The sequence below is a fragment of the Misgurnus anguillicaudatus genome, chromosome 20 (assembly GCF_027580225.2).
Source record: "Misgurnus anguillicaudatus chromosome 20, ASM2758022v2, whole genome shotgun sequence".
In the NCBI taxonomy this organism is placed as follows: domain Eukaryota; kingdom Metazoa; phylum Chordata; class Actinopteri; order Cypriniformes; family Cobitidae; genus Misgurnus; species Misgurnus anguillicaudatus.
In genome coordinates this window covers 34,740,596-34,759,583 of record NC_073356.2, presented here as the reverse complement: position 1 = coordinate 34,759,583, position 18,988 = coordinate 34,740,596, and the positions used below count along the sequence as shown (strand labels likewise).

Sequence of the window (18,988 nt, the reverse complement as noted above, 5' to 3'; positions counted from 1 at the left end):
CATCGTTTACTCACATTTATGTTGTTACAAACCTGTAAAAAAATTCATTTTTCTTCCAAACACAAAGGAAGATATTTTGAGGAATGTTTAACACCTAACCTTTCTTAGTATTCTTTATTCATATGGAAGTGAATGGGGCTCATGATTGGTTTGGTTACAAACATTCCTCAAAATATCTTCCTTCGCTTATCAGAACAAAGAAATGTATACAGGTTTGTAACAACATGAGAGTGAGAAAATGATGACAAAATTGTAATTTTTGGGTGAACTATTCCTTTAAAACCACAATCCCATCAGCCCCCGCATGACAGAAAAGGATTTCACTGTGACCATGAGGATATTTGGAAAAGGTTAGACCACTTTATAGCTCTCTCTGCATCATAAACAGAGCGTATGATTGTCAAATCCAGGATCATTTGCTTGCAAAGTGTAGATTTTAGTTTGCTACAATAGTTTGACCCAACCTGTTTAATAGTAATTTATTTTTAGTGCTGCTTCACGATTAGTCGCAACTAATCGTTTGCAGAATAAAAGTTTTTGTTTACATAATATATGTTTGTGTGCTGTGTATAATAATTATGTGTATATAAATACACACACATGTATAACTATATATATATATATATATATATATATATATATATATATATATATATATATATATATATATATATATATATATATTTAAATAATAATATTTATATATTATATAAATTATATATAAATATAAACATGTATAAACGCATGCAAATGTTTCTTAATTATATACATGCGTGTGTGTGTGTGTGTGTGTGTTTATACATTACTATTATAGACCGTATACACACATATATTAACAAAAACGTTTATTCTGCATACGATTAGTCGCGACTAATCGTGACGCAGCACTATTTTTAATGATGTTGGGATATTAGGGGGAAAATACTTAAAGAGACAACAAATCAGTGGTTGTCCATTGGTTTTGTTTCAGAACAAACCCAGTTGCTGATCTATTTTTGTAGATAAAAATTACTTATTGCACTTTTAAGGAATATTGAGTATGCAGGATTTGTGCAAGGCATGCAGAGGGTTGAGGTTGCAGTCTCTAGTGCCATCTAGTGACTCAACTCATCCAGGGACTTAACCAAAAAATCTGCAAAGCTTTTGAAAACATTTCTACTGCAAGACAAGGAGACAAAGCCATGTGTGTCTGAGTGCACGTGTGCATATGTGTGAAGAGACTTTGACATCAGTGGAGGTCATACTCATAGTGCACCTCAATCCTAATGATTTTACTGCCAATCTATACTGAGTCAGTCTAACACAACCTCTCTCTTTCTGCAGAGTCACTTGTCTCGTGCAAAACAGAAAAAACACAAAGATTGGTGATACAAAACATGCAGGAAATGACGACTTCTGTTGTGAGTATTTAAACGTACATTTCTATTATATTCTATAATGGCATTATATTAGTTTGTGTTAAAACATCTGCTGACAATATTATCTCTGATTCAGTCTGAAAAAACCCAGCTAAAGTTGTTTTGTGATTTAAAGATTTCTAAATTAAATCCTCCTAAATAATGTAAAGATTATTTGTTATCTTTAATATTGACTGAGTAAGATCAAGTCAAAGATTGAAATCAATGACGGAAATCAAACATGATGCTTTGAATCTTATCTTTAGATTATGAGACTTTAGGCTGCACTGCAAAAAAATCACTTCCTTACTTAGTATTTCTGTATTGTTTTTAAAACAAATATCTAAATATTTCCTTAATCAAGCAAAAAGAGAATAAGACTAGTTTTTTCTTAGGTAATTTTTGCTCATAAAATGCATCTTAATCTAAGATTTTTTATATTTGTACTTATTACACGGCTCTCTGGAATGCTTGATTCTGATTGGTCAGTTTAGACATTTGCAGGTTCGTTCTTTTCAAATAATAACCGCTCCAAAGTAATAACGCATAGCCAGACTACTTGTATGTTTAAAATCCCTCCGCCCCAACAAAGATTACTGTTTGGCGCCATCTTGTGACAAACACTGGACAACCCCAATTAAGAATGGAACATTTTGACATTAATTTTAACATGTACGGAAAAAACAAAACATTTATACAGTGGATAGAACAACGAACAACGACAAGACACAGAGAGCTTACTGAGACTGAACTTGACAAAATAGAGCATGACAGCTACGAAGCCAACACCAAAAAAAAAAAAACAGAATGGGCATTAAAACTTCTCAAAGACTGGCTAAAACAGAAAAAAATGGAGACAGACAAGTATGTAGCAGAGGATCTTAATAAGGTATTACGATCATTTTATGCATCTGTGCAAAGTTTCGCCGAAGGATAAAAATGTTAATTTAAAACAAATATGCCAATAAAATGTTTCAAATTCATATTCATGTCCAGTTTTTTTCTTATGTGGCAAGTAGCCGTGTAATAAGCGGGATAATGTGGAGGCAGACGGTAGTTATTGAGAAAATCAGCCCCTTCAGTGTGATACAAGACCCTCCGCTTCGCGTCGGGTCCTGATCACACTGTCGGGGCTTATTTCCCAATAACTACCGGCTGCCTCTACATTATCCCTTACTTAAACCATGACAAAAAAGTCTTTTTTTGCAGTTTGATAAAAAATAATTTATTAAATATTAAAATATTTTTAAATAATATTTGATTAAAAAGTTCACAATTTCTGTGCAAAAAGCTAATATCAGGCATCTAAATAATCCAGATTTCAGGCATAGCTAATAATAAGCATCTAGATCCAAAGGTTGTAAAGAAGCGTGTCCAAACTTTTAAAACTTTTCTTGAATTAAGCGTTTAAGAAACAAGTTCACGTTTTTTTGCTTACACTGCAAAAAATTACTTTCTTTCTTAGTATTTTTGTCTTGTTTTCAGTAAAAATATCTAAAAATTCTAAAATCAATGTTTTTTTTTTGAGCAAAATGACTTAAGAAAATAAGTATTGACAAAAAGTATTTTAGTGCTTAAAACATCTAAAAAACTGCCAATGGAATAAGAAACATTTTCTTGAAATAAGTTTACTTTTTTCATAAACACTTAATTCAATTTTCTTATACCATTGGCAGATTTCTTTAGCTTATTTTAAACACAAATTCACTTAAATTGTATATTTTTTGTCTAAAAACTAGACTTATTTTCCTAGGTCATTTTGCTTATGAAGAAAATACATCTTAATTTATGAATTTTTAGATATTTTTACTGAAAACAAGACAAAAATAGTAAGTCAGTCATTGTTTTGCGGTGTACCCCATTGGCAAATTTTTTTGCTTGTTTTATGCACAAATTCACTTAAATTGTATATTTTTTGTCCATAAACTAGACTTGTTTTCCTAGGTCATTTTGCTTATCAAGAAAATACATCTTAATTTATGGATTTTTAGATATTTTTACTTAAAACTAGACAAAAATACTAAGTAAGAAAGTCATTTTTTGGAGTGTACACAAATGTAATGTGATATATATTTTTTGTATGTATGTGTTATTGATGCAGGAAAGTTTGACTGTAAATGCGACAATCCATCTGAGTGGCTTTGGCATTCAGCTGACGTCCAAAGAGGGCGTCCTCACTCGCACACCTGCTGTCCATCTGTTAGCAACACATGCTGGGGAGTCCTCCAGACGCTTCACTTTCTCTTCATCTTCTTCCTCATCTTCATCCTCCTCCATGCAGGATGTTTCGAGCAGGCCTCCTCCTCAGCCCCCACAGAGAGAGAGAGTCAGATGGAGAATTTACCACACAGGCAACCCCTAAATCTCACTCCATTAGATCTCCCTACAGAGGCGACGGAGGAGCAGCGACAAAAGATGAAATCTGGGGAGATTTCATCAGAGAAAACCAAAAGTTTGTTGGAATGACACACCGGCCAGGTCTCCAGAATCCTACCCATTTAGTATCCTCACTGAACCCCATAAACCCCAACACAGGCCTGTCAATAAACTCAAGCTCAGCTCTGATAGGGCAGCGGGAGGCGAGGAGGCAGGACGTGTGGAAGGTAATCCAACAGTTAATGTAAAGTCTCCCCCCTTTACCTCTTCCAAAACAGACAAACACAAATCTACCCAGCATGTGCTCCCAAAAACAGCCAATCAGATGTCCCGTATAAGAACCAAGATGCAATCAAGAGACGTCTAAGGCTGAGAAGAACCAATCGTCTGGAGGATCAAAGTAAATCCAGCTCATCTGGTGGTGTATTATCTGCTGATGAGGGCACGCTAGCATCAGGCGGCCCTGGCAAGGGTCAGTGCTCTGCAGAGAGATGCTGGCCGTGTGCTGGAAAAGACATCATGAGGGAACCCGCAGGAGCCTTGGGCTTCTGAGACAGTGGGGAAAGTTGGAGGAATGATGGATGACATTCAGGAAGCTGCACTTTGACATTCTGACCTAAAGAGGAAGCCCAGCGCGTGGTAACACACTAGATCATGGCGATATAGTGATGCTTACAGAGGATTTGGTCTTTCTGTTGTACCTCTGTTGAGTTTGAGATAGAAAACAGCACAGATGAAGTCCATATTTTTGCTAAAAATTAAATCTATGAAGAACACTGCATACCTGTTAACATTGGGATTTGAAAATAAGGGTAATTGTTTGTTTTGTTTTAGAGTGTATTTGTGCCCAAAACAAGAAAAAAACTGCCAACGGGAAAAAAACTTGAAACAAGTTTACTTTTACTTAAACACTTTGTGTAAAATGTTCATACCCCATGGTCAGATTTTTTTGTGCTTGTTTTAATCACAAATTCACTAAAAAAAATTGTCTAAAAACTAGATTTATTTTCTTAGGTCACTTTGCTAATTTTGCTGGCATAAAACAAGCAAAAAAATGCCAATGGGGTAAGCAAAAAAAATTGCTTACCCCATTGGCAGATTTGTTTTGCTTGTTTCATGCTCAAAATCACTTGCATTTGATATCCTTGGTCTAAAAACTAGACTTATTTTCTTGGGTTGCTCTGCTCATCAAAAAAAAGCATCTTCATTTAAGAATTATTAGATATTTTTTACTGAAAACAAGACAAAAATACTAAGATTTTTTGCAGTGTAGCAGTCAAAAAAATCAAATTATCTAAAATATCTAAAAACTTCTTAAATCAAGATATTCTTGATAAGCAAAATGACTTAAGAAAATAAGTCTAGTTTATAGACAAAAATATACAATTTAAGTGAATTTGTGCTTAAAACAAGCAAAAAGTTCTGCCAATGGGGAGAAAAAAATCTAAAAATAAGTTTTGTTTTTTCTTAAACACTTAAGCAAAAAAACTGAGTTCTTTTTCTAAGGAGAAATATTTAAGAACCAGGAGAAATAGCTTCCAATTATTATTATTTTTTATTTTTTGATTTTTATTTAGTGCTTTGCATTAAATAAAATGCAAAGCACTACAGTAAATAGAGAGTATTACAGGCAAATGTACATAAAAAAGGAAATATATATATATACTGTATTGTAGTATGCCCAAGTCGTATCAACTGCAAAAAAAACAAAAACATCAGACTGTTATATTCATAGCACTATCAAACAAGCCCTAGAATAAAATATGTGACCCTGTCTGTAAAATCTAAGCTAAAGTCTCTAAATATAAGGTTTGGAGTATCAACGTTTGATTTCCATCAATGATTTCACATCGATTTCAATATTTGCCATGATCTTACTAAGTCAATATTAAAAATATCAAGATTATATTTTCACAGAATGCTCTTTACATTATATAGGCTGATTGTACATAGAAAACACACAAAAATTAGTTTTCACATCTAGAGTCAATATTTTCCATAATATGCATATATTAACAGTACAAATATTCCATTTGTTCTTCATTTAATCTTACTGTGAAGAAGAAATAACTGGTCTATAAAAGCCCAATAAAAATGTAAACATATATGTGACCCTGGACCACAAAACCAGTCACAAGGGTAATGTTTTTTTAAATGTATACATACAATATTTGGCTGAGATATAACTGTTTGAAAATCTGGAATCCGAGGGTACAAAAACTCAGAATAATGAGAAAATCACCTTTAAGGTTGTCCAAATGAAGTCCTTAGCAACACATATTATTCATGATAAATACATTGTTGATATATTTACGGTGGAAAATGTACAAAATATCTTCATGAAACACGATCTTTACTCAATATATGATTTTTGGCATAAAACCCAGACAATGTTGGCTATTGCAACAAATATACCCGTGCAACTTATGACTATATGTCCAGGGTCACAAATGTTATTGACTTTTATATTCTTTAAAGAGCACCAAAGGTCCAAATTACGATTTTACATTTCCTTTGGTGTGTAAGTGTGTATTAGTACATGCAAAAGGTACAAACCCCAAAGTAAACGATGACGCAAGTTATCGTCTCCAACGTAAATCTCTTTTCTTGGACTACAACAAACACACAGATTGTAGCAACAGTTTACTTCCTGTGATTGGTGATGTAGACAATACCAACATTATCATAATTCCTCCCGTTTCAGACTCAGCCTGAAAGTTAACTCCTTTTAGCATTGCATTGTGAGCAAATCTATCAAACATGGTAGGGAGGGTAACATTTCCAGCTGTTGTCAGAGGTATTCAGCCCAATCACAACCTACAGATTAGCTGGCCAATCAGGGAAACAGAGCTTTTTAAATCGATGAGCTTTGTACAAAATCAGGGCGTTTGAGGAAACGTGTTTTTGAACCATAAACCACACGAACACATTGTATTATGCCAAATATACAAAATAACATTGTTTTTTTACCAATGAAATAGGTGCTCTTTAACCTCTTTGCTCACTTTTGATCACAGTCACAATGTGACCCTCGCACACACTTACACCCATATACTCAGTGAAGTCATTTTTCCAACCTGTCACACTTCTAAACCTGCATCTGTGCTAAACCATCAGTTGTCCCTGGTGAACTAAAGTTAGCGTGGCCTCCAGCAACAAAGGTAAAGGATGTAAATAGATCCACGAGACTTCCTTTCTCCAGTGCTTGTTTTATTTCAACGAGCTTCATCTTGTAAGGTTTTACTGCTGGATGTTTATTGCTGTGTGGTACAGTTGTTGATATGTTTTACTGTGCGTAAGGAGGGGATTTTGGGAGTATGGAAAGTGCGTGTCTGTGTGTGTACGGTAAGTGTTTATGTGAGTCTGTTGAAGTACTCTGTGGTTGAGAAGTCCAGATGACATGAAAAGAGAAAGTGAAGGAGGAAAACGGAAGGAATGAATGAACGTCTTCTGAGACCTGCAGTTCATGATGGATATCTGACATGTTCAGATTCAATGAAGACTCATGAAGGTCTAACGGAAAAAATAAAAATAGAAGCAAACCCGGACAGATTTGCTTTTGAAAACAGACAATATAGAAGTGACCTAATTTCACTTGTACTGTATGTGTTTTGAAAATATTGCTCATTTATTTATATTTTTACAATAATGGTAAATGCATCAAAACTATGGAATCACACAGATGTAATTTTGGGAGTTATGCTGTGACTAAAGACATCAAAATCCAAACTATGTTATATTGCAACATCTTCAAAGTTTGAATTCTTATGGCGCACTCACACCAGCTGCGTAGTTGGATGATTGAACATTTGAGTTTACTCGCTTCATTTGCGCGTGAAATTCTTGTCATTTGAGACATTCACACGGAAATTCGCGTCATGGGACGGGCTTCTGCGACTCCGCTCACTTCCTGTTCACGTCATTACTACAGCAAGGTCCTGATTGGTTAACGCAGCGCGTTATTGTCAAATTGTCAAAGTTACAAACAAAAAATAAATGACTGAGATAAGATATGGAGGAGGTCCACTTTATGTATTGATTTAGGATAGAAATCCAATAAATTTGATTTGTATTGTTTACGTACTAAGTTCTAAAAGGTTAACCCTCTACACAGCATTCCCCTTAGGCAACAAACTACCTTTTTAAGCCTCACACCTTGTCTGAAGACTTTTTTGTTTTTATTTTAATACTTAGTGTTTTTTTATTCTTGCCCCAGGGCAATGTTGTCCTATAAAGGTACTAAACACCAAGGTTTTCTATATGATAAGTTACATAAGGTAACAAGCAATATATGCATTAGAAAGTTTGACTCTAACAAACATCAATCACAAATGATTCCAGTTAATCACAAACATATGACTAATTAGTTTTATAGGCAACATTGTGCAGATATGCAGATTGAACACTTTTGTTCAGGCAATATCATGCCAAAATGATGCATAACACACACACACACACACACGCACGCGTGCACGCGCGCACACGCGCACACACACACACACACACACACACACACACACACACACACACGTTGGCATATGTGGGTTATAGGGACAATTCCATAGACGCAATGCATTTTATACTGTACAAAGTTTTTACCTATCCTACCCCAGTCCCTAACCCCAACCATCAAAAAAACCTGTTGGCAGTCTTTAATTTATGAAAAAGTACAATTTAGTATGTTTTTTCAATAGCAACTATCCTCCCATTCATGTTTTTACATTTTCTTTGATGAGTAAGTTTGTATTAGTCAGTCCCTCCAGAAAAACGCGATTGTGCGATCGCGCGATATATTGCAAAATCAGCCAAGTCCGCATATTTATGCGGGGCTGCATTTTTTCCAAATACGACGCACTTTCGCCGCATTAATTACACATTTCCGCGCGCGCAAAATATGTGGGCTTGCATGATTTCATAATTTCCGCATTTTTGTAGCAAAAAGTCACATATATATTAGCAGAAAGTTTAAAAATTTTGCATTTACTTCCCAAAAGCGCAGCCATGTCCTCTATTGCCATGGGAACGTTATGAAGTGACGTGATTATGTGACGTGAACATCATTGCAGCTTTTGCAAGTTTCGCAATTTTCACAAATTCCCGCAATTCCATCGCATAAATTGCATAAATCAGGGGTCTCAAACTTAAACTGGTTTGGGGCCATTTCTAAGACAGACGTTTCATCGGAGGGCCGCAGAGCTATTAAACGTTAAAAAAGTACAATATTTCTGTAAATTTAATTTCTATTATTTAATGTATAATATACTTGAAAATATATAAGCAGTGGTTTTATCTTTTTAATATACATTATTTTATAAAAGTAGCCTAAGTAAATCTTCTCTTAACCTTATCTTAACTAAGACCTATTATAACCTTGCACTAAACCAACACATTTAATTCCTGTAAACATTTATAAACTATTATAAAAAATTACCACCAGTAATTGTTTCTGTTTTGATTTATTTTAGATTGTTTTCAGTCATAGTATTAACTTCATTATGTTCTTTGTTATTTCAGTTGTAATGAATTTTCTATTATATGTGGGAAAATATTAATAAGTGAAAGTGATCCCTTAACTTTTGAATGGGTAGTCCATATTATATAAGCTAGTTGGACAGAAAAAAAATACTGCCCTATGTGTAATTGAATAGTAAGCTACATAATAATATATTATACTTCATTATATATAGCAGTATACATACTTTATCTTCTGTACATTTCTCCTCATCTTTTCTCTTTTCTTAACCTGGACATTTTGATGGCTCTTTTTCTTATCTGTAGTTTAAAATGTGTTGCATTACATCTACCGCTCTGCCTCCATATGCGGTGTCTCCATTAGATACTGTGTAACTTGAGGTGAAGCCCACCGTAGCTCGATCTTCTCTGAGTAACAGCTGAGTACCCACCCGGAAGTAACAAATCTTCTCTGGACAAACACTACAAAGTCCCGACCAGATTAACTGATCGCATGGTGACAATGGTATGATTGGCGCGAGGTTCAGTTGAGGCATTAAAATCCGATCACACATTCTGTTATCCTCGACACAGAGCACGCGGTTCATGGCTGCGTAGCGTAGCAACGGTGACGCGACCCACGCCACGGAGCGCAACTTCCGCTCCCTAGCACTTTGTAAAGTAATGCTTTGACTCGTTTTAACGCGTTGTTAGACGCGATATGTGAACGAACACTTGTACGTTTAAATATAAAACAAAGTGAATAAAAATCTTTCTGCGGGCCAGATTATGTTATATTTTTGAAAGGTGACGCGGGCCGCAGAGATGGGGAGGGCGGGCCGCAAATGGCCCGCGGGCCGGGAGTTTGAGACCACTGGCATAAATATTCCGCATATTCCATTGCATTTTTTAAGAAAACGTGCCGCAAAATCGAGAATTTTTGCCCGCAACAATCACAAAAAAACTCTGCGTTTTTCTGGAAGGACTGATTAGTACATGAGAACGGTATGCAAAACCGTTTCCAACATAAAGCTTTTTTCTTGGACTACAACAAACACACGGATTGTAGACAACAGTTTACTTCCTGGGATTGGTGATGTAGAAAAGACGACATTATCATAATTCCTCCCGCTTGGACTCATAGCCTGTAAGTTAACTCCTGTTAGCATTGCATTGTGAGCGAATCTTTGGAACATGGTAAGGAGCGTCACATTTCTATATGACGTCAGAGGTATTCAGGCCAATCACAACGCACAGATTAGCTGGCCAATCAGGGACACAGCGCTTTTCAGATCGATGAGCTTTGTACAAAATCAATGCGTTTGAGGAAGGCAGGATATCTGGAGCTACAAAAATGCACGGTATGTGGAAAATAATGTGTAAACCACGCAAACACATTTCTATTATAGCAAATACACAAAATAATGTTTTTTAGCAATTAAATAGGTGGACTTTAAGTCGTTCAGTTTATGGGTACACAGCTTTATAGCATAGTAAACATGTAATTATACGCTATAATTCATGTCCCTGTAAACCACATATACCAAACCCCCCACCCACAAACACATTTGTTGGTTTATGTGTTTATATTAATATGTGAAAAACATTTACACATGCAGTGTTAGTTACAATTAGTAGTGTGCATGTTTGGCTGGACTCATTATGTTTTTTCCTAATGCATATATTGCTTGTTTCCTTATGTAATTTAAAAAACCGTGGTGTTTTTGTAGCATTATAGCAAAAAAAAAAAATAATACTGGGTCAGAGGAGGTGAGGGGATAAATTGTATAATAGATATTTTATCAGTGACCCCCAGGCTCCCAAAAAGTGGGGTAAAATCCCCCCCTAAAAAAGTCATGCCATAAAGGGTGAAGGTCACCATTTAAAAAAAAAAGTTTATTACACTGCAAAAAAAATATTTTCAAGAAAAAGAATATTTTTGTCCTGTTTTTTTTTAGTAAAAATATAAAAAAATCTTAAAATTAGATGCTTTTTCTTGATGAGCAAAACAACCCAAGAAAATAAGTCTAGTTTTTAGACAAAAATATCAAATTTAAGTGATTTTGTGTATATAATAAGCAAAAAAATCTGCCAATGAGGTAAGCACATTTTTCTTGAATTTAGTGTCTAAGAAAAATGTTCAAGATTTTTTTGCTTACCCCATTGGCAGATTTTTTTTGGCTCGTTTTAGGCACAAAATCACTTAAATTTGATATTTTTGGTCTAAAAACCAAACCTTTTGCTCATCAAGAAAAAGCATCTTAATTTAAGAATTTTTAGATATTTTTACTGAAAACAAGACAAAAATCCTAAGATTTTTTTTTTGAAAATCATTTTATGCAGTGTAGCAGTGTTCATTATATATAATTGTATTCATTGTGTTATACAGGTCCCTTTACATCACAAGCGGCACCATGAAGACTACACTTTAAAAAAAAGTAGTTTTACCTGGTTGCCTAAAAATTTTAGGAATTGAGTTAATTCAACTTAATATTATTTAACTCAAAAAAGTTGTGTAAAAATTTTTGTCAAAAATTATTTTTAAGTTAAATTAATTAAAAATTATTAGCTTGCTTACTAAGCTGAAGCAACTTTTTTCCATTGTAGCAGTAGGTGTTTACACCTGTTCACAGGTAACAACAAACTGAACCAACAATCAGGTTGCTCACATTACACAACATAAACACAAAACAGCACTTGCATCTGTACGTCTGAATGTGCAAAGAATGTGCACAGTGTATGTTTGCCTTTATCTATACACTCTTAAAAATACAGGTGCTTACAAGGTTCTTTACACTGATGTCATGAACCATTTTTAGTTCCTCAAAGAACCATTCAGCCAAAGATGGTTCTTCTATGCCATCATGAAGTCTACAGGACATCAGTCCCACTTATTAGGTAAGCACGCACAATATACAAAAAGTAAACGCTACTGATAACATTCACAGTATCCCACTCATTATCTGCATTTCATTTGTGTCGGACATCTTACACTATAAAGTAACACTACCCTACATTATAAACACACAGCTGGAGGATGTGATATTCACATCAGCATCCCGGCAAGTCATCAGCAGCCCAACTTTTGTTAGGCTCACTGGCCTTTAAAGCCACAGAGACAAGAGAACAGAAAGAAGAAACCGGTGTGAAAGCAAAAGAAAGACACGACGAGGAAGAAAGCGACCAAAATATCCCCGGAAAGTTAGTCTATAATTGGCGCAGTCTGTCAGAGCTCTGTTTTATGTGCGCAGGGCAGGGCAGCCGTCTGAAACCCAACACTTAGATGATCCCTCCCACCTCCTAACAGAGGAGTGCAAACTCCACATCACTCCAAAACGCTGCTCCTTACTGACATACAACTCGAAGGATTACTGTTACCTGTGGAAACCTTACCAGGAGTTTTATTTGGAGCAGGATGCTGTTTTGATAGCTGACTGAGGTGTGTGTGTGCTTCTGGAGGAGGAACCATCTCATTACAACAGACAGCACAGGTGAGAGTTTATTCACCATATTGAACTTTTTATCACCTGAAGGTCCTTACATTTATGCTTTTGGCACACTTTCATCCAAGGCAACTTTCAGTGCATTCAAGTTATACATTTTATCAGATAGTGTTCCCTGGAATCGAACTCAGTGCTAATGCAATGTTTTGCCAAATAAGCTACAGGAATACAAATAATAAATGTTTACTAAAAATCTTAATCTAGATTTCAGGACCCAGATTTTACATTAGACACCAAGTTGTGACACAAGGTAAAACTGTGACATTGTGGTTTGACTCAAACCATCTTTATCCTTGTTTAGCAAGTGAATCTGTATAATGCACTCATCTTACTTATGTTTATTCATATTCATGATTTTTGAACATTAGGGCATGTCATGCACCCGTTTCATTTGGCTACAGTTGCTAAGTTAAAAGCAATGTCTCCCCCTTTAAAAAGTTTAAAAGCACACTGTCAGGCTTAATAACATTTACACTCAGTTGCATTTTATTGTTTGCATTTAGCATTGTTTCTCCTGGTTTATAACAGACCTGCGGCTAGGGCTGTGTATCGCCAAAAATTTCCCGATACGATACGTATCCTGATACAAGGGTCACGATACGATGTGCATCACGATACAAGACTATTTTGAATTACATTTTTGTTCAGAATTTAGTAACATTATTATTATTATAATTATCTGTTTATTGTACATTGAAAAAGCAGTGTTGTAACAATTGTGTTTTTGCCATTCATTTATTAGCTTTTGGGGTAACTCATAGAAATACTTAAAATCTCAGAGTTAATATTTAACTTATGTTTTTTAAAAGCAGTTTTACAAAGATAGTGTCTTAGCCTACTCTAGGCATATTTGTCTCTCACGTAATTATTCTATATCTATGAATTATGTATAAACATGCAGTCAGACTTAATACTATTTAATAGAAAACAGATTATCAATGTGACAGCTATAGTTTGAAGTAGCTCTGTATCTCTTCTCTAAATGTACACTTTTCACATGCAAATATTTGTCGTGTTTCTTCTCTAATGCGTTAGTACTGTTTTATGAGAGAGCCCTTTCCAGTAGTATAGGCTAAGATATCTGCGCTTTCATACTGAACTCATTGATTTTAAATACGAGAGAGAGAGAGAAAGAGAGAACGCGGCTGGCAAGTTATGCAGACACGTGCGCCAGCGAGACAGAGACGCAAAGTGAAAGTAAACCCCGCTAACATTAACTAAGTTACGTACTCCGCGGGACACATGCGTCATTTTTTATATGGATCACGGATCAACAGCGATTCGTCACGTTAATTTCAAAGGTGCATCTGAATCGATACGGAAGGTGCTGTATCAATGCGCGCATCGTCAGGCGTCCATGACGATGTATCGTCGTATCGATATTTTGAACACAGCACTACCTGCGGCTAGTGTTGTAGTTCTCGAGACCGGTCTCGGTCTCAAGACCGGTCTCAATACCACTTTTTAAAGGTCTTGGAATCGACCGCATTTTTACTCGGTATCGTCTCAGTCTCAGACAAAGATGACTCGGAATTTTATTTCAAGACCGGTCAAGCCCACAACTGATGGTACACTGCCAAAAAAAAAAATCTTAGTATTTTGTCTTGTTTTCAGTAAAAATATCTAAAAATTCTTAAATTAAGATGCTTTTTCTTGATGAACAAAACTACCCAAGAAAAAGTCTAGTTTTTAGACCAAAAATATCAAATTTAAGTGATTTTGTGCATAAAACAAGCTAAAAAAATCTGCCAATGGGGTAAGCAAATTTTTCTTGAATTTAGTGTTTAAGAAAAAGGCTCAAGATTTTTTTCTTACCCCATAGGCAGATTTTTGCTTGTTTTATTCACAAAATCACTTAAATTTGATATTTTTGGTCTAAAAACTAGACTTTTTTCTTGGGTAGTTTTGCTCATCAAGAAAAAGCATCTTAATTTAAGAATTTTTAGATATTTTTACTTAAAACAAGACAAAAATACTAAGAATTTTTTTTCTTGAAAATCATTTTTTGCAGTGCACATCACAAATTTATTTTTTATCATTCATTTTATGCAGTTTATTCAGGTTTGGCATATGATGTTGGCATTGTTTAAGCATTGTTTAAGTTTCTCCCAATGACAGTTTTTCTAATTTTATAACTAGAAACACCTGTATTGTGTTAAGTGGATGGCAAGCCATGGAAAGACAGTTCAGATTAAATGGGTAATGCAGTGACTTGCAATGGTCTTGGTCTTGACTTGGTCTTGGCCTGTCTTGGTCTTGACTCGGTCTCGCTCCTTTAAAGTCTTGGTCTTGTCTCGGTCTCGGCCAGTCTTGGTCTTGGTCATGACTTGGTCTCGGTTTAGGTGGTCTTGACTACAACACTACCTGCGGCCCGTTGTTGGGTCGTGAGAACCACAGGTCCTGTTGCTCTTTCAGATCCACAGCTTCTGCTTTGTTCTTCGATTTTGGAAAAAACTTTAGGAAACGTACAACTGTTTTTCGCATTTCACCTACAGGAAGAATGAAGCTTTCTGTTTTGTTCATCTGCAGTTTTCTCCCAGGCTGATCGTTTGCAGAGTTTTGGAGTTTGGCCTCAAGCAGGGCCCCTGGTGTGTTAGCTGAGATATCCGCAATAAAGTGCTCAGAAAGTGTTCACAGGAAATTAACCTGCAGACGTTTCAAAATAATTAAATTGCCTTTTGACGAAATTTACAAAAATACTGTCCCATGGTTGGGTAAAAAATGGATAGACCCAACCTCTGGGTATACATTATAATGTTAGAAAAAAACGGTCAAAATATGTACCCCAGCTGTCACTGGGGCAGTACCCTTTAAAAAGATCCTAATATGTACCATTAGGTACATATATGTATACATTTGGTACTAATAAGTACCTTTAAGATAATAATATATATCTTTGAGGTACAAATAAGCACTTTTTGGTACCAATCTGAGGAACTAATTAGTACTTTTTGAAAGGGTACCGCCCCAGTGACAACTGGTGTACAAATTTTGACAATTTTTGCAACATTTTTTACCCATCCATGGGTCGAAACAACATAGCATTTTGTGTAGTGTGTTGCATATACTGTAGTACCATATAAATGCATTTATAGTATATACCTCATGGTGCTTAAATTGATAATCCAAAAAATAATTATGTATACACGGTTTCAGCAGTAACAACATAAACAAGCGGCTGTCGCGGTCTGCACGTAACTTCCGGTAAACTCCGCTAATAATAAATAACAACAAAGTACTTTAAAGTAGTTTATTTATATGACAAGCACAAAAACAACACATAGATTACCTAGGAAACCAAAACATTTGCATTTGACTAGACGATTGCATGTCTAGTCAGAACTTTACTTCCAGTTTCTGTTTGTTTATTGGTCTGACTAGTTGCAAAACTGAACTCTTATGCTGCGTTTACACCCGCCGTGGTAGAGGCGGCAAAAACGTGCTATTCGCGCATAGTTGGACACTTGAACATTTGAGTTTACTCGCTTCATTTGCGCGTAAAGCCGCGTGTGAAATTTTAGTAATTCGAGACATTCACGCGTAAATTCGCGTCATGGGAGGGGCTCTGCTGAGACTCCGCTCGCTTCCTGTAATCACGTCACTACTACAGCAAGGTCCTGATTGGTTAACGTGGAGTGGGAATCCGCCGAAGTTCAGATTTTTCAACTTGCACGTTTCCCGTGGCAAAGCTCAATTCGCACGGAACGCGCCACACATTCCGAGCCATTCGCGCCGCAGGATGCCTAATCGCATCTTTGCATTGACTTAACATGTAAATCACCCACGCTTGCCGCCTCTACCGCGGCTGGTGTAAACGCAGCATTAAACAAATACCTTGTCGAAAATAACAAATGTTTTGGTTTCCTAGGTAATCTATGTGTTGTTTATTTTGCTTGTTATATAAATAAACTACTTTAAAGGACTTTGTTGTTATTTATTCTTAGCGGAGTTAACCGGAAGTTACGTGATGATGACCACGAACGCTGCTTGTTTATGTTGTTACTGCTGAAACCGTCTATAGTCTTACTGTACATCTGTACATGTATATTTTAGGGAAGGGCTGATCCGATATTCAGTATCGATATTAGTGCGATATTGGCTGGATTGAATATTGCAGAAGTCAGGGAGTACAATCCGATCCGATACCAACAAGGACCTTAACTGTCATGGTTACTTGGCATAAAACAAAGTAGCACTTTAAATTGTCCAAAGTTGCACCTTATATTTCATTTTGAATTTTTGTGCTGACTAATTAAAAATGTTGCTACTAGTCTGTTTGAAACATTTAAATAAAAACAAAGCAGCATTATTGCACGTTTCATTAAGTCTTGAATTTGTCATTTGTTGCACAGTAAAACGTTTGAGTTCTGTAGCTCTGTTTAAGCATGATGCTGTTTGTAAAGTTAACAAATGTGTTTTATTTGCAGCTTAATTGATTAAAAGGGCGATAGAGATGGTATTGGATCGGTATCGAAAGATACTAAAGGGTCGTGGTATCGACATCGGTATCAGACATGAAAAAGTGGTATCGGCCAAGCCCTAGTATATTTCATTTTAACTTTACCCACTACACTCTAAAAATATTGAGTGGTTTTTACCCATAGTTGGGTCAAATATGGCAAACCTAACCATTGGGTTAATCTAGAAACAACCCAACCCAGTGTACTTTTCATGTGGGACATCAAGGCTAAAGTCTCATAATGATGAGATTTGGAGAATTAAAGTTTGATTTCAATCTTTGACATGATCTTCCTCAGTCAATATATAAAGAAGGCTATTTTGCACAGAAATTATATTTTCTTCTGCATTACGTATTTGATCTAGAAAACAGTAGGTCTTCAGTGTAGATATTTTACTGTAACTGCAAGCAAACTGCACATTTCATGTGAGCCAGATGAAGTCTCTGACCAAATGTAGCTGTAAACACAGGGTCTGAAAATAGAACTGGGTGTTCACTTCCACAAACATTTCATTTTTTAAAGAATTTTGCAGGGGATAAATTGGTTAAAACGAAACAGGTCATTTAATCTAATAGCTTTTCCAGAGCTGAAAAAACAATGAGGCCTTTAATATCCGAACTGCCTTTGAGAAAACAGGACAGAATGAGCTCTGTTACCCACAAGTCTTTGCTAATAATAACCTAATCTAAATCTACAGTAAAAGTCCATAATGCGTGAAGCTTACAGGAGATTGAATTTTGTTATATACATATTATGGGGTGGTTTCCTGGACAGCGATTAGTTTAAGCCAGGATGAGGCCTTAGTTTAATTAGGAAATATAACTAGTTTTAACAAACATGCCTAACTAAAAACATTACGCGTGTGCATTACTGTTTTAAGGCAAAACAAAGGGCACTCATGTATTTTAAGATATGTGAGTGCAAGCTGTTTTCAGTGTCTTAAATATATTTTAGTCTAGGACTAGTCTAATCCCTGTCCGGGAAACCACCACTAAACATATAACATATATTATATATTGGATAATGTTACAGTAGCTGAACTGGCAACGCAATCCTCATGAGTTTAATTCATACTTATAAAATGTATAGCTTGTAATGATAAAAGCGTCGGGTAAATGCACACATGTAAATGCAGGGCTCCAGACTGCCACCAATTGGGGGCATTTTGCCACCAAAATTTGAGAGTGTGCCACTGAATTTTACATCCAGTTGCACATGTGCGCCCAGTAAATTTGACCTTTTTTTGTGATTTGACACTGAATTTGAAACAGCACATTGTACTTTCTGCATCTTTCATTAAAGTATTTATTAGTAATACAGTGAAAATTAGTAGAAATGTGAATATTTGGATAGCATGTTGATTTACAGTGTGTGCCCCTAAATTTTCTGGATGAGCCCCTAAAATTTTCAGTTAGGGGCCACTGTGCTCCTAGTGAAAAAAGTTAGTCTGGAGCCCTGAAATGTATATATCGATATGCTTGATTCCAGGTTATACCCTGTTAACAATATCTATATAAATCTTACGATTCATTTATCAAACATGCATACTTGTAGTTCATAAAACGAACGTACAGGTATGCACAGAAAACGCACATACCCTTTTCTTGTCAGATGTGAAATCTATAAATCGCAAATGATCTTGAACTTGTGCGCAGCTGAGCAGTTTCAGATCTCTTTAAACGAGGCCTAATTAATGTCATAGACATATAAAAGAGCACTTTATATGTTTATACCCTTCTCGAGCAGCAAGAATGGCTTATTTTTCAAAAACCAAGCAATCGGACAAGCAAAAGTGCGTACG

The 18,988-nt window shown here is 35.7% G+C and overlaps 1 protein-coding gene and 1 long non-coding RNA gene across 3 annotated transcripts in view; one reads left to right on the top strand and one right to left on the bottom strand.

The window, feature by feature from the left end:
• Positions 1-18,988, bottom strand: part of LOC129454981 (uncharacterized) — a 75,320-nt gene that overhangs the window by 24,339 nt on the left and 31,993 nt on the right. Inside the window, exon 3 of one of the 2 annotated variants that reach the window (XR_012359835.1) lies at positions 5,380-5,468. The exons of the other annotated variant lie outside the window; for it this stretch is intronic. This is a non-coding gene — a long non-coding RNA (uncharacterized lncRNA). Of the gene's footprint in view, positions 1-5,379; positions 5,469-18,988 lie in introns of those variants that run through there. 2 annotated transcript variants of the gene reach the window in all.
• col22a1 (collagen, type XXII, alpha 1) overlaps positions 12,361-18,988 on the top strand; it is a 114,955-nt gene continuing 108,327 nt past the window's right edge. The window contains exon 1 of the mRNA XM_073858590.1: positions 12,361-12,715. The gene's annotated coding sequence lies outside the window, so the exon portion shown is untranslated. The remainder of the gene's footprint in view (positions 12,716-18,988) is intronic.